The sequence below is a fragment of the Lepisma saccharinum genome, chromosome 13, assembly GCF_977018435.1.
Source record: "Lepisma saccharinum chromosome 13, izLepSacc3.1, whole genome shotgun sequence".
In the NCBI taxonomy this organism is placed as follows: domain Eukaryota; kingdom Metazoa; phylum Arthropoda; class Insecta; order Zygentoma; family Lepismatidae; genus Lepisma; species Lepisma saccharinum.
The window spans coordinates 22,160,204-22,174,000 of NC_139241.1; the positions used below are offsets into that span (position 1 = coordinate 22,160,204).

General features: G+C 41.0%; 1 long non-coding RNA gene across 1 annotated transcript in view; it reads left to right on the forward strand.

The window, feature by feature from the left end:
• The first annotated feature begins 2,765 nt into the window (after positions 1-2,765).
• The window catches only part of LOC145996965 (uncharacterized), a 34,328-nt gene continuing 23,296 nt past the window's right edge, over positions 2,766-13,797 (forward strand). Inside the window, exon 1 of the long non-coding RNA XR_014442841.1 lies at positions 2,766-2,872. This is a non-coding gene — a long non-coding RNA (uncharacterized LOC145996965). The remainder of the gene's footprint in view (positions 2,873-13,797) is intronic.

Below are 13,797 nucleotides of genomic sequence, written 5' to 3' on the forward strand. Positions count from 1 at the left end.
TCTTTTGAACGTGGACAGATTACACATCGTCCTTGAGAACACTTTGGACCTGGACCTGGAACGTCCTCTTCTGTATCATGTCTTCTTTTCAGCTTCAGTTGTAGTTCCCTCGGAAGATTGCTGCTGGAGGCAGCCAGAAGGTTGCGGTGTTCTTCGATCAATTCAAACGCCAACTTTTTTAGAAACTTAGGTCTTTGTATTTGCTGGTTGGTGTTACTCACAAATATAACCTGAGAATTGATGCCACTGATATTCAGTACAGCATAAAATACCGTCAAAGGCCAACGTCTAGGGTTTCTAGAAACGTCGTACGTGGCACACATTTGATCCACTGTGTCAACACCACCCTTACACAAATTGTACGTGGTGATCATTTCTGGTTTTTGAAGATAGCCTGTTGTTTCATCAATCCTGTCGTCATGATACATAGTAGAAACGACAAGCACAATCTTATTTTTTTTTGGGATAGTAGGAAACTAACGTTATATCTTTGGTGAAAGCAAAGATACTACTGTTCACTGTTCTTTTTGTGCCTTCAGTTAGCTCAGGTGGTATCTCTCTCTTGTTTTTCCTGATTGTACCAAGTAAGGTTAGGTTATGATCTTTCAATAGTTTATTGGCCAGTGGTATGCTGGTGAACCAATTATCTACTGTGACGTTTCTTCCAGAACCTGTTATTGGTGACACCATTCGCTCTACGACAGATTCCGGAGAATTTCTGATCTTGAACGGTCCATCAGGTTGTTTACCAGCATATATTTCCAGGTTTTGCGAATAGAAGACTCTTGAATCTACAAGAGCAAAAATTTTAATGCCATACTTGCCTGGCTTGTTGGGTAAGTATTGCAGAAAGGGACACCTACCTCTGAACTTTTCGAGTTGCTTGTCTATTGTTACATTTGCTCCAACAGAGTAATGTACTTTACACTGCTCAACGAAAGTTTCAAAAAAATATCTTATCGGTGCAAGTTTATCAAATTGAGATCGCTCAGCTCTCGTAGATTTGTCGTCGAAACGGAGAGAAGTGAGTAAGAATCGGAAGCGTTGGAACGTCATTGTACTCCAAAATATATCCATACTAGTACCATCTCTCGCCCACAAATCATCTAAATTTACTCTGTTTGCTTCTTCTTTCTACTAATGACGTATTTTTTACTTTATATTTCTCATGTTCACCATACTTTTGGGACGCATTGTCTATGAATTTGTTTGTGTTACGATTTTCTGCAGTGTGTCGTCACTAAGAAATAACTGAAAGCATTCTGAAGGACTTTTGCAGTTCTTAGCCACACCTCGTACAATGGGAGACGTGTTCTGATAATATTACTCGCTCTTGTTATTGTATTCGTACGTGGTGCTGAATTGCTCCACTTTGTGGTACCGTCCTTACCTACGTAAAAATTCTCATTTACACTATCGGTATTGTCTAAATCCGCATCTTCTTCAGAATCTTTGTTATGTTCATTTTCACTAGCATGGTCCGACCAACAATCACTACCCTCACCTCCCTCCACATCCGATTCCACTTCTTCGCATTCTTGTAACAATCGCCTAATACGTTCCACTTCAGAACCCATTGTTTGCAGAATACACAGACACTAAAAAACAATAACAAATAAACTATTGGCTCTTTTTTCTATTTAGTCCGTACATAAAAACAGAACCGTGACTAGTCTGGCGGGGTATGTCAAACCCCAAAGCCAACAAATACGTGACAACAACTTAGCAGCTCCAGCACCTACAATTGCAAATACACTACAAACATCCACGATAAATACTTGCCAGGTACACGGATGGACAAAGTTCAGTGTTGCCAAATCGTTGAGAAATAAACTAATATAGTACGACTGGGGTTTGTCACACCCCAACAGACTAACGCAGGGTTAAGGAGCTTTCCGACCGAAGTAACAAGTAGCACGCGAATACGCCATATGAACGTGTCGTTTGCTGTTTGGACCCTAATGTGCAATGAATGCTATTTTACAGTCTCGAAGTGTGTGTCACTAGTGTGACAGTGTGAACATCCCGTGTCGCTTGTCCCATTGGTTTCAAAGTTTTCTTACACTCATATCGATGGCATTAAGAAAGTTTTGTGGGGTTCCCATTGTCGTTTCATGGAATCATCATTATCATCATCGCCGCGATTAGTTTAAAGCGGAAGAAAAGATACAGCAAATATCCAAAATACAAATGCTTCAGTGTGCATATCTTTAAAAGAAATGATGATGATGATAATAATAATGAACCTAATTCATACCCAAAAATTAGTTGCCAAGAGCATTCCACACGTATTTTTTCTCCCGTATTATTAACGAAAGTATGACGATAACAGGACGTGGTCGACTGTCTAGAATGTTCGTTAATATCTTCGCGACCACTGTACCAAATATCATAGCAATTATCACATTCATAGAAATGCTTCATGTAAAAGAATCAGACGTTGCAGCTAAAACTCCATTTACTTCCATTATAAGCAGACGAATAACAAGCACCGGGTTCAACACCAGCGCCTCTAGCGGATCATTTTTGAGTGGAACCAGCCAGAGGGCGCAGAACTGTGCCGTTTTCCACGGTAGTGATTGCTGCCACACCAGTTTTAAGCCATCCGATTGGTTGATGCGAACTCGTTGTTCATTGGTGGACACATTAATGACGTGCGGCCTTGCATTAATGACGTACTGCCTCTTGCTGGAAGCGTGAATGAATCTTTGAACTTCACTTGTGTTTTGTTTGAGGTAAAAGCCGGTAACACAGAAAGAAGTCCTTTTCGGAATTGGAGCTCCACGTTGTTTAGAGAAGAGGAATTTACACGAAGAATCAACGATCCTTCAGGAAAAAATAACATAAAATACTTGCTGGACCTAAAATATAAGTGAGTAATACTATTCTTGTTTGCATTATATCAAAGTTTTATTTACTTTGCTGGACCTCGAATATAAGTGAATAATACTATTATTATTTTTGTATAATATCAACGTTTTATTTTCTAGCGTACATTGCAGTGCGGATAGACTATTCCATCTATCCTAAACTGTTTGACTCACTCACGCGTTTTCGGAGGGTAGTGATTATATTTTTGAGGCTTAATTTAAATCTGCAAATCAGAATCTTTGCCTGAAAAACAACTCTCCCCCCTTTTTTTAGGAGATTATCCGTTTATTATAGAGTAGATTTGTTAGGTGTAGAGTTGGAAGTGTTCGTGGGGTGGAGGACTGTTTTATTTGAGGGAAAACTATTTTTACGTGGCCTTTTTGGATGGTCTTTCTTCCGATAGATTTGCTAATCTTGAAAATATATTAGTTAGCAGCATTTTTATTGTTCTGCAGATTTCGTTTATCTCTACTGTAAAAAGACATTCGTTTCCAAGTTTAAAATATAGATTTCGACCTAACATTTGTAAATACATGTTGAATAAATGCACCGTTTCTGCCAGTCTCAAATAACAAGGGTTACCGCTCCACAAACCATTCACGGGGACGAGGTATGCCTACGAGGTTAGGTTAGGTTCCATTAGCACTCATTTCACCCCTAAATATGTGCTTCATCGAAAAATTTCCTCAGTACGTTCAATTACGCATATCCGGAAAACATCGGATTTTATCGATTTCCTCCTCCAGGTAATTTTTCCTCGCTTTAGGATTTACGTTGTTGAATTCCTTGTAAAATAACCTTTCCAACGATATATGACACGTATTTCTTAGGAAAAGGACGTAAAGTAGAGTCTTAACCTTTGTCTTTTCCTAATGGTATACTTGTTATGGTACTAGTTTACTATCCTTCAGACAGATTTCTTCATTTCTACAGGAGAAGAGACGGGGAAAGTACTTACGGAATTGAGTTCGTGTGGACTTTTGGAAGCTGGGAAGAGTGTTTTTTCCATTCATGCAACTTATTCGGCCGGTAAATAATGTCATTTTCGACATTTATGTATCTCCGTTGAACGATAACTCGTGCCACCATTACCGTCGACTACATGAATCAAATGTTCAGTGCGTTCGAAAATGTAACCCCCTGTCAGTGTAGCAACCATACGGTAGTTTTACAAGATGACGTGTGAGCGGTTTTTTTTTTTCAATTTAATTTTCTATGTTTGCCTAACCTAACCTTCCGTGAATGGTTTGTGGATCAATTTTAGACTAAAAACCATCATTTTCAGTTAATAAGTGTTAGTGTAGTACAAGATGATGTGTGAGCGGTTTTTTTCCAATTTAATTTTCTATGTTTGCCTAACCTAACTGAACCTAACCTTCCGTGAATGGTTTGTGGATCAATTTTCGGTTAAAAACCTTTTGTGAATAGTTTGTGCAGCATTTTTCAGTTCATAAGTTTGGAAACACTTAATATCAGCTGACTATAGACAACGTGAATCAAAATTTGCGTGCCATATTGTGTGTAATGAAAGCAAATTAGCAACGACCAATAAATACTTGTAATGTGAAAAATTACGCTTTTTTCAATGAAAAAACATAATCCCAAGTTGAAAAATGTTCCACTATGCATATAAGGTAAGTACAAATGTAAATAATTCGGAAATAAATGAGTTAAATGTGTTTTCACTATATCTAACTGGTACCTTGTGGAGCTACCCGTGCATGGTTTTTGAAGCTAACGTGAATGGTTTGTGGGGCTAGCCGTGAATGGTTAGTGGGGCTATCATGAACAGAAAGTGTAAAAAGAAAAAGGTATTTACCTGAAGAGTAAGCACGGTTTTGAACGATGCACTTAATTATTACTGGGGATAAACGTATTTCACTATCTACAAGTTTTTGGAACCTGTTCTTCATACACCATACACACGCAGAACGCAAACGAGCAAAGCACACGGATTCACAATGTGGACACAAAGACGAGCCTGCAGTGTTGTTAAGTGCTGATGAACTTACTGCTAAGAAGTTATTTGAAATTAAAAATGGGAGTGACTACTACTGTCACCAGGTAATGAGTATTTCAGAAATTACATGATTAGGTGTTTGGAAGTATTTACCAAAATAATTTTAATGCTAATAGCCATAAACCTAACGTGCCTAACCTAGCAATGAAAGCATTAAGAACATCATACCCTTTCATACTTATGTCATGTGACATATTAGCAGCACCAGTCCACATGAGAACACCTTATGGTAGTTTTCCAACTCCATGGCATGCAGAAAAAAAGTATGTGTCTCTTGCACGAAAATAAATACACACTGCCGTATATTTCACACACAACAACTAAAAAATACACACATACGTGCAGCAGGCTAGGCCAGGTTGCAGATCATGCACATGCTATTTAAAGTCTGGTGAAAATAGGTCAAAAGGTAGCTTTTACCACCTCGTGAAAATACCAAAAACACCTGAAAAATATATTTATTTTGCTGTAATTGATATGCACCTTTCAAATTAAATATTAATAAATAAATCATGGTATAATCATCGAGAGTAATAGCACAGATAAATTAAATTTATAAATCTAATGGACTGGCCCTCATGGCTGAGTGGTTAGCACATCGCGCTATGATGCCAGGGATCCCGGGTTCGAATCCTGACCTAGGCATGGATGTTTGTCAGTGTGCATTCATCAAATCATCACTCATCCCCATCTTCACAAGTGACACAAGAAGTGAAGTAAAGTAAAGCAAATAAACTGGACCTAATGAACCTCTCAAGACCCTGAAGTACTGTCGGAAAACCCCCACACAGAATAAAACAAGAGAAAATGATACTCCATCCTTCCAAATTGGCGGTCCGGTCTCCGATCGGTCTGGCCTCCACTCACAAACAACAGTAGTTAATAAAAGACTGCGCTCCCAGGAAACATTAGAGGACCCAAGAAAGAAGAGAAACCAGCAGATAGGGGGCGGCCCCCAGTCAAGCCCCCCACCCCCCGTAATTACAAGGGCAAAGGGAAGGGAATTGGATACAATGAACCCCATAATGGAAAATATTCCAGATACTGCGGATATACAGCTTGGACTCTTCATTAAACTGTCACTAGATCTAAACCTGATGATAACCAAAGACAGGAACATCGCATCAGAGAATAAGACATCTATTCTGGAAATAGTTGCTAAAATGGCTCAGGTACACCAAGACACAGTGGCGGAGAACAAGTCTCTAAAAACGGCATGCGACATTCTGCAAAGCACTGCCAAAGCAGACTCCAAACCCTCCTACGCTCAAACGCTGGCCCAACCGGAGGTAACACAATCTGGGAAAACTGCACAAATACAGAAGACAGTGCAGAAACCCAAGCACACTGTCTTCATATCAGATGAGAATCGAACAAAAGATTCAAAAAAGCTGCAGGAGGTATTTACAAAGGCAATTACCCCCCCCCCCCCCCAGGGATGGTATTAAAATAAAGCAAATGCGGACGACTAACAAAATGCTTATAGTGGAAACGGAGGGCAGAGAAGATAATAAATCATCGCGAACTTGCCAAACTCAAGATCAGGGCCGAATTTCCTAAAAAGAGAAATCCGCTTCTCATTGTCTACGATGTCCCTTCAAATAAATCCGAAACGGAGCTTTATGAGGAGATTTTCTTGTAGAATTTAGAGAATCATATATCATGGGAGGACTACATCAAAAAGTTTAATCTCAGATTTAAAACAGGACCACGCAACAGGGCAAATTGTCATTGCATTCGAAGCTACCCCTGACTTAAGAAAGATCCTACTAAAAACAGGCCAGGTTTTCATATCCTTCCAGTCATTGTCTATAAAAGACTACATTGCCGTGTCAAACTGCCATAAATGTGGAAATTTAGGACACATAAGCAAAAACTGCAAGGACAACGAAATCTGGACTCACTGTGCTTGCGAGGGGCATACCAGAAATAAGTGCCCCAGGATCGAAGAACCAAAGAAGTGTATACCCTGCCTCAGAAGGAAAAAAGAATGTGACGGCAAAGACTGCCCACATATAACATTCATTTACAAAGACTAATTGAAAGAACCGATTATGGACTATAAGACAAACTGCAAACAGTCATCCAGGGCCAAGAACAGGAAAACACCCAGCCGCGTTCGCCGCGATGCAGCAAGGGCGGCAGCATACAGAGAAAGAAAGATAAGAGAATGGAAACTAATCTTAGCTACTAAAGAAGAGAAACCGATTGACGATCTAATTATTAACCTGCTAAAATCGACAATACTTAACTCAGAGCATTGCAATACTCACTGCAATAACAATCCATTATCAAATTTTTACCTAACCAACAATCAATCCACCCCTCCAGCGAGACTACCTTACCAAATAATTAGTCGAAACATTCCCGGACTACCCATGAGCGTTTTCACCGCATTGCCTTGCATTTTCCCCACACTTAACCCCCCATATGGCTCCCCGGAGTCATCCTACTCGGAAATGCCACACAGTTTTCTCATCCACCCCGCCATCACCAGTTTGTGCCTCACCAGTCCATGAACCTAATACAAACAATCTTTTAACTCTACTTATGACCCCACCCGATTCCCCATCGGAATCACCCGAGAGACCTCACACTATCTACTATTCTCCTAAACTCGAAAGGACTACTCCCTCCCCTCCCTTGCCAACAAACATTCTTGCGCAACTGCACCTGGAGCCCACCCCCTCAGAACTTCCGCGAACAAACCTTGTAAACACAACCTCTGCTTCAGAAAAGAACCTCAACCCCAATGCTCCTGAGTTCCAACCTTCCAGTAAATACCCTAATTTTTGCAAACCGACACTCCTAAACCCACCTACACCGGAATTCACTTTCAATAACATAAACCCAGATACAATATATAAAGATTTCGAAACGTCTTTACGCCTCAGTCGGCTGGAACAGAAAGATAACCTGGCAACCGCACTGAGACTAATAATCAGATATAAACATAAGAACGGCAGAAACATTACTTTTCCATATCCGGAGGCTATAGACAAAATAACTCTAGCGTCGAATAACATACCAATTACGGAAAATGAACTCTTTGAACTCCTTGACAAGGTTTTCTCACGAAGGGAAGTGCCCTTTGAGCTGGAAGACATTTATGCTGACTTCGCAAGGGCGTACGGAAGAGTCGCGTTTATCCACCATAAAGAATGGCCGCAATGTTACCAGATCGTCAGGCATCCATGAACGGCCAAATAAGAGTCTTACAGGCCAACCTCAATGGTGCAAAACTAGCTACCCAGGAAATATTTGAATTCGCAAATATAAATAAAATTGATATTCTGTCCATTCAAAAACCGTATACTATTAATAGTAAAATACCATACGTACCGTCAGGAATAAAAGTATTACATGACAGCGAGAAACCACAAGCTGCTATAATTTTAATGAACAAGAACATCATTCCAACCAAAATCGCTCAATTTTCGAACTCGCACATTAATTGTGTACAACTCTCCCTAGAAAACTTTATGTTCATCCTTATAAATAGTTATTGTCAATTCAGCACTAACCTCGAAATTTTTCTTGACAAGATTGGGGAAGCATGCGATGCCTACAACATCCACAAATTACTGATAACTGCGGATGCGAACTCTTCCTCCCCTTGGTGGCACGGCGACACAACGGATCCTAACGGAGAGTTGATGGAAGATTTTATTGCGAGCCACAACTTCTTTGTCGAAAATGCTCCTGGAAATCCGCGAACGTACAGGGGAAGAGCGGGGGCGTCCAGCAACATAGACATCACTTTATCAAACAACAAACTCTCAGGAAAAGTGCGAGAGTGGAAGGTCTTCGACATGGAAACCATGAGTGACCATAACATAATCACCTTCTGTTTATTAACCGACATCAACAAACACACAAGCAATGCCGAAAATACGTACGACTGGAGAAAAACTAATCATAGGCTTCTTATGCAAGCAATAAATCTCCCACCGCAGGTGGACTTTACAAAGACCGTGCATGAATGGGCAAAATACGTGGCAGAAGAACTAAAAAATGCAATAGATTAATCAACCCCGAAAATATCGTCCAGCGGGAGACAATCTGGTAAGCTCTGGCCCAAAAAACTTAAAAACCTAAAGCAAGTCATGAAGAAAGCGCGTAAGCTGTACCAGAGGACGCGAATACACGCTCTGAGGGTAATAAACTTGGATCTCTACAGGAGGGCCAAGAGCAGATACGAAGCCGAGCTGAAGAACTTTAAAACCAATAGCTGGAAACGCTTTGTCGAATCAAAATTAAAAAATGACAAATGGGGACTCCCCTATAGGGTTGCAATGGACAAGATAAAGATTGGAACTGGTTTTACAACTCTGCAGAAAGAGGACGGCACCTACACCAAGGACCTGCAAGACACAGCGGAATTGCTACTTGACACTCTACTTCCCGATGATAACGTAAATGAAGATAACGACACCCATAAATACATCAGAAGTAATTATAAAGAAAAAAACAACAACAGACCCCTCCTTCCCTTCAGCGTGGAGGAGGTCATAACTGTAATCACGGCCACAAGAAGCAAAAAATCGCCGGGTCCAGACAAAATTCCTGCCGAAATCATTAAAATGGCAACCCCGGCAATCGCCCCTTTCCTAACGTATCTGTACAATCAATGTCTCATTGTTAAGGAATTTCCGAAAATTTGGAAGGAATCTGAACTTATTATTATTAAAAAAGACGGGAAAAAAGAGGAAACGCACCCCAAGTCGTACAGACCGATCTGTCTTATCAACATATTGGGAAAAATATTCGAAAAATTACTGACTAAAAGACTTTTGGAATTCACAGCTTTAACAAACAGCTCAGACATTCAATTCGGCTTCACGAAAGGCAGATCTACCGAAGACGCTATAAACAATCTATTAAACACGATTGGCTTGGTTGATGAGAAATATGCAGTGGCGGTCCTGGCGGATATATCGGGGGCCTTCGACAACCTCTGGTGGCCCCACCTCTTCCAAACTTTGCGGAACTTGGACTGTCCTGGGACACTGTACACTATCTTACTTGACTACCTCACCGACAGGAGAGTGTTTTTATCTCTTCCAGAAGGAAAAATCAACAAACTTATATCTAAAGGGTGCCCACAGGGATCGGTCCTCGGTCCACACTTGTGGAATGCTAATTTCGAACCATGTCTCCAAGTCATGAAGGGCCTACAGGTAGTATACAAGTGTATTGCATATGCAGATGACTTATTGCTGGTGATAACTGGAAATTCCAGACGGGAGATTGAATCACGCACTTCTACTGCTCTTAATAGATTGACGCAATGGTGTAACAAAGCCAAATTGGATCTTTCTGCGAATAAAACCAACTATGTTTTACTAAAAGGAAAATTAAGTTTTAACAGAAACCCTACAATTAAAATAAATAATAATTCCATCAAAAGAGTGAAGGAAGTAAAATATCTCGGAGTCACTCTCTACGAGGGGCTGCTTTTCAAGAGGCACATCGAAACCATTACCTCTAAAGCAGAACTAATAATGAACAAGGTGGCCACGATAGCCTCCAACAAATTCCATCTGCCACCCTCAACCTGGAAAACGTACTTGGTCTCCATTTATGACTCGATAGTATCGTATGGTGCATCTGCGTGGGCATCGACATCCCTGGGGAAATCGACATATGTGCATAGACTCAGATCGTCGCAAAGAAAGGTTCTGCTCAGGCTAACCGGGGCATTCAGAACAACATCTACCGAAGCCTTGCTCACAGTAACGGGCACCTTGCCGTTGGATTACATTATAAAGCTCCGGGCCCTTTCCTACTTTTTCAGGAAGGGCAACGAAATAAAGATAACCGAGATGCTAGGAAACTTCTACCCAACATTCCGTGACATAAAGCAAAGAGTAAGAGAGGATTGGCAGAGGGAATGGAGCTCTTCCGAGAAGGGTAGGAGACTCTACCAGTTCATGCCGAACACGAACGAGCCTTTGGTGCATAAAAACAAGGGGTTCTCAAGGGGCTTGATCCATTTTCTCACGGGCCACGGCCCATACGGCACCTATCTTTTAAAAATGGAGAGACGAGACAACGATCTCTGCAGGTCCTGCACGACGGAAATCGACACCCCAGAGCACAAGGTATTTTTCTGCCAAGCTTCGGACGAAATTATCATCGCAGCGAGGCGGGAACTTCCCCACACGGACGTCTACAATCTGCTAAGGAGTCCACATTTTGATAAACTAAATGCTCTGGCAGACACGGTGTCCGATGCGGAGCTGAAGATATTCATGCGAGATAATCGCCGGCGACCTTTTGCCCCCCTGCCCCGCCCAGCCCCCACCGAAACACCAAGAAGGAATCCGAGGAGAGGAATCCCTGCGGCCCCTCCCGAGCCCCTCCCCGAAGAGCAGTCGCCGGAGGGTGCGTCGGGGCGTCGCCGCTGGACGAAGGAGGCAGCCGAGAGAAGAAGAATCCACCCACCCCGCACGCCTGGGGAGCGACACAGGAAGTACATGAGACGGATGGAACGGTGTTAGGAGGGACGGCAGTGTTAAGTAAATGATCTCAGCTCGATCCCCAGGGAGGACCAAAAAATGCTAAAGAAACAAATTTAAAAAATTAATTAAAAAAAAAAAAATCCCAAAACAAGAAACTGACATCCCGGGAGCTTCCCTTCTGGAGATTTTTAATTTCCTTAAGAAAGCTTATCTGATCAAATTAGATCAAATAAATGAATCACCGCTGGAAGCCAGTGGACTTCCTGGGAGTTGAGCTCGGGACTGAGATTAGAATTACAATTTAAGATTATAATTTAACAACATCTAATATATGTATGTTCATTGCGTTCAATTAACTTACACAAGTTGTACGCTTAGCATGATTAAACATATTCTATTTTTCTTATGTAATATATTAATGTTTATATTTCTTGTACTTTAAACATATATAATTTTAACAGGTGAAGGTAATAAAGGGATATTTTTAGTTTCATAAACATTAATCACTCCCGTTACATTGATTAAATAATTAAATAATAATGTAATAAAACAAAAAGTTATGACCCCTGGTAGTGAGACGGGCGTGATAGGATGCCATTTTATAATGTAGAGAAGCAACGACAATAAAGCATCGTTCTTCACATGGACATTGCTCCTTGTCCGTCGTGATCCCTTGTCCCCTCCCTGGAATGCAGACGCTGCACTCTTGCATGGACGTGTGCCAGATCAGCAGTTGTGCACGCGGCGGTAACGACCCTAAAGAATTCAAATACAAATACAAATATCACACTCCAAAATTTTAATTTTATCTCTTCTTTCTAATTAATGAACAGCAATCAGTGTGGGCGCAGTGTCACACCCAGAATTTTAGTCACCCACCAGAATCGAACTCAATACTTTATTCCGACTACCATATCCCTTTAACCATATCTTTCCTTTATATTTTGCATTGCCCAGCCGGCAATGGTAAGTTTTTAAGAGGCTTAGAAGAGTTGCTTCGACAAGGAAAACACTTGCTTATCAACTTGGCGCAAAGCCATAACAGGATACAAGTTTACCGCATATGTCAGAGGTCTGCCCGCTGTGGTTGGTGACTGGCATTGTTTGTCTTCCGGAGGGAAAACACACGCTGTCAAGGGTTATCCCAGCTCAGCCGCAGATAGAAAGAAAGAGCTTCCTGTTTGTTTGCAGAGTTGATAAGGTTACACCATTCATGTGCCAAACAGAATGATTGATTTCCATAATTTCCTCATCCACCTTCCAAACCCAAAAGGCCAAACGTATTAACCTTTCATATATGGTAATAGGAACTTTCCCCATTCTTTAGAAAATTGCTATTTCTTAGGATTTAACATAAGTCAGAGTTCAAAGAATAATACGTCAGTAGATGGCGTTAATAAACGACCCCACCCAGTGACAAGCCTTTTGTAGTTGTATAAAAGCTTAGGTTTTGCCTCAAATGTCAGTGTCGAGTCAGTCAGTGAGAGCCAGAGCGCAGTGTCGAGTCAGAGCCAGAGAGAAGATTGTATTCAGAGTCTTTAGTTCGAACTCAGGTTCCAAGCCTGAGTTATGAAGCCAACTTCACTAAGAGCATAGCTGCAAAGGTAATGTATGTGTTTTTGTATATTTTTATGTACCAGTAGGCCTAACGAGCCCATGTAACTTTAAATGTTCATCGAGAAACTCCACAAGAAAGGAGATTCGATCAAGCAGATCGATATGTACTATTCAATTCATCACTCATGGCGAGTGAATACAGTAAAGCCTGTATAAAAACTAATATTGTAACATTTAACCAAAGAATATATGTTTATTAAGTTTATCTTTGTGTTTCTCTTTTATTTATCTTGATTTCAGAAGGTAATGCATACAAGTTCTTCTCCAACAGTCATAGTTATAGAAATAGTGTCTCATTTCTATAGAAATTAGAAATGGTGAGTGCCTATTGCTTTAAATTCTTAACTCCTAGAAGTTAAGTGGTGGAACCCCCATATTGCCCTTTTCTCTTTGTATCTTGTACTCTTCTGCCGGGAGTACAGATGAGAAAAGAGTGTACAGCCCAAGAACCTAGTTCTGTGTCAGGTGAGCGCAGTGGCTGTGAGATCCCTGGTGAGCCCCGGCAAACATATGTCCCACGGACTCTGAGGGTAGCCCAGTGGTAGACTTGGAAGTCTATGGTTCGAGTCAGGGTTCGTGACATATTAAATGGTGGAGGTGCGGGGCATCTCACCAAAAGTAGTAGTACAAGTGAGAAAGCATCTCACCAATAGTAGTAAAAGTGAGAAGGCACTTTGTTCACTTTGTTGACTTTAGTGAAACTATGACTTTGGAAATACTTGGATGTCTGATCAAGAAATAAAAGAGACACGACGTAGCGAAAGAATTGCATCACGTAGACAAATAGAAATTCCGTGTATCCTTAGTGAATGTAATCAGCCTATA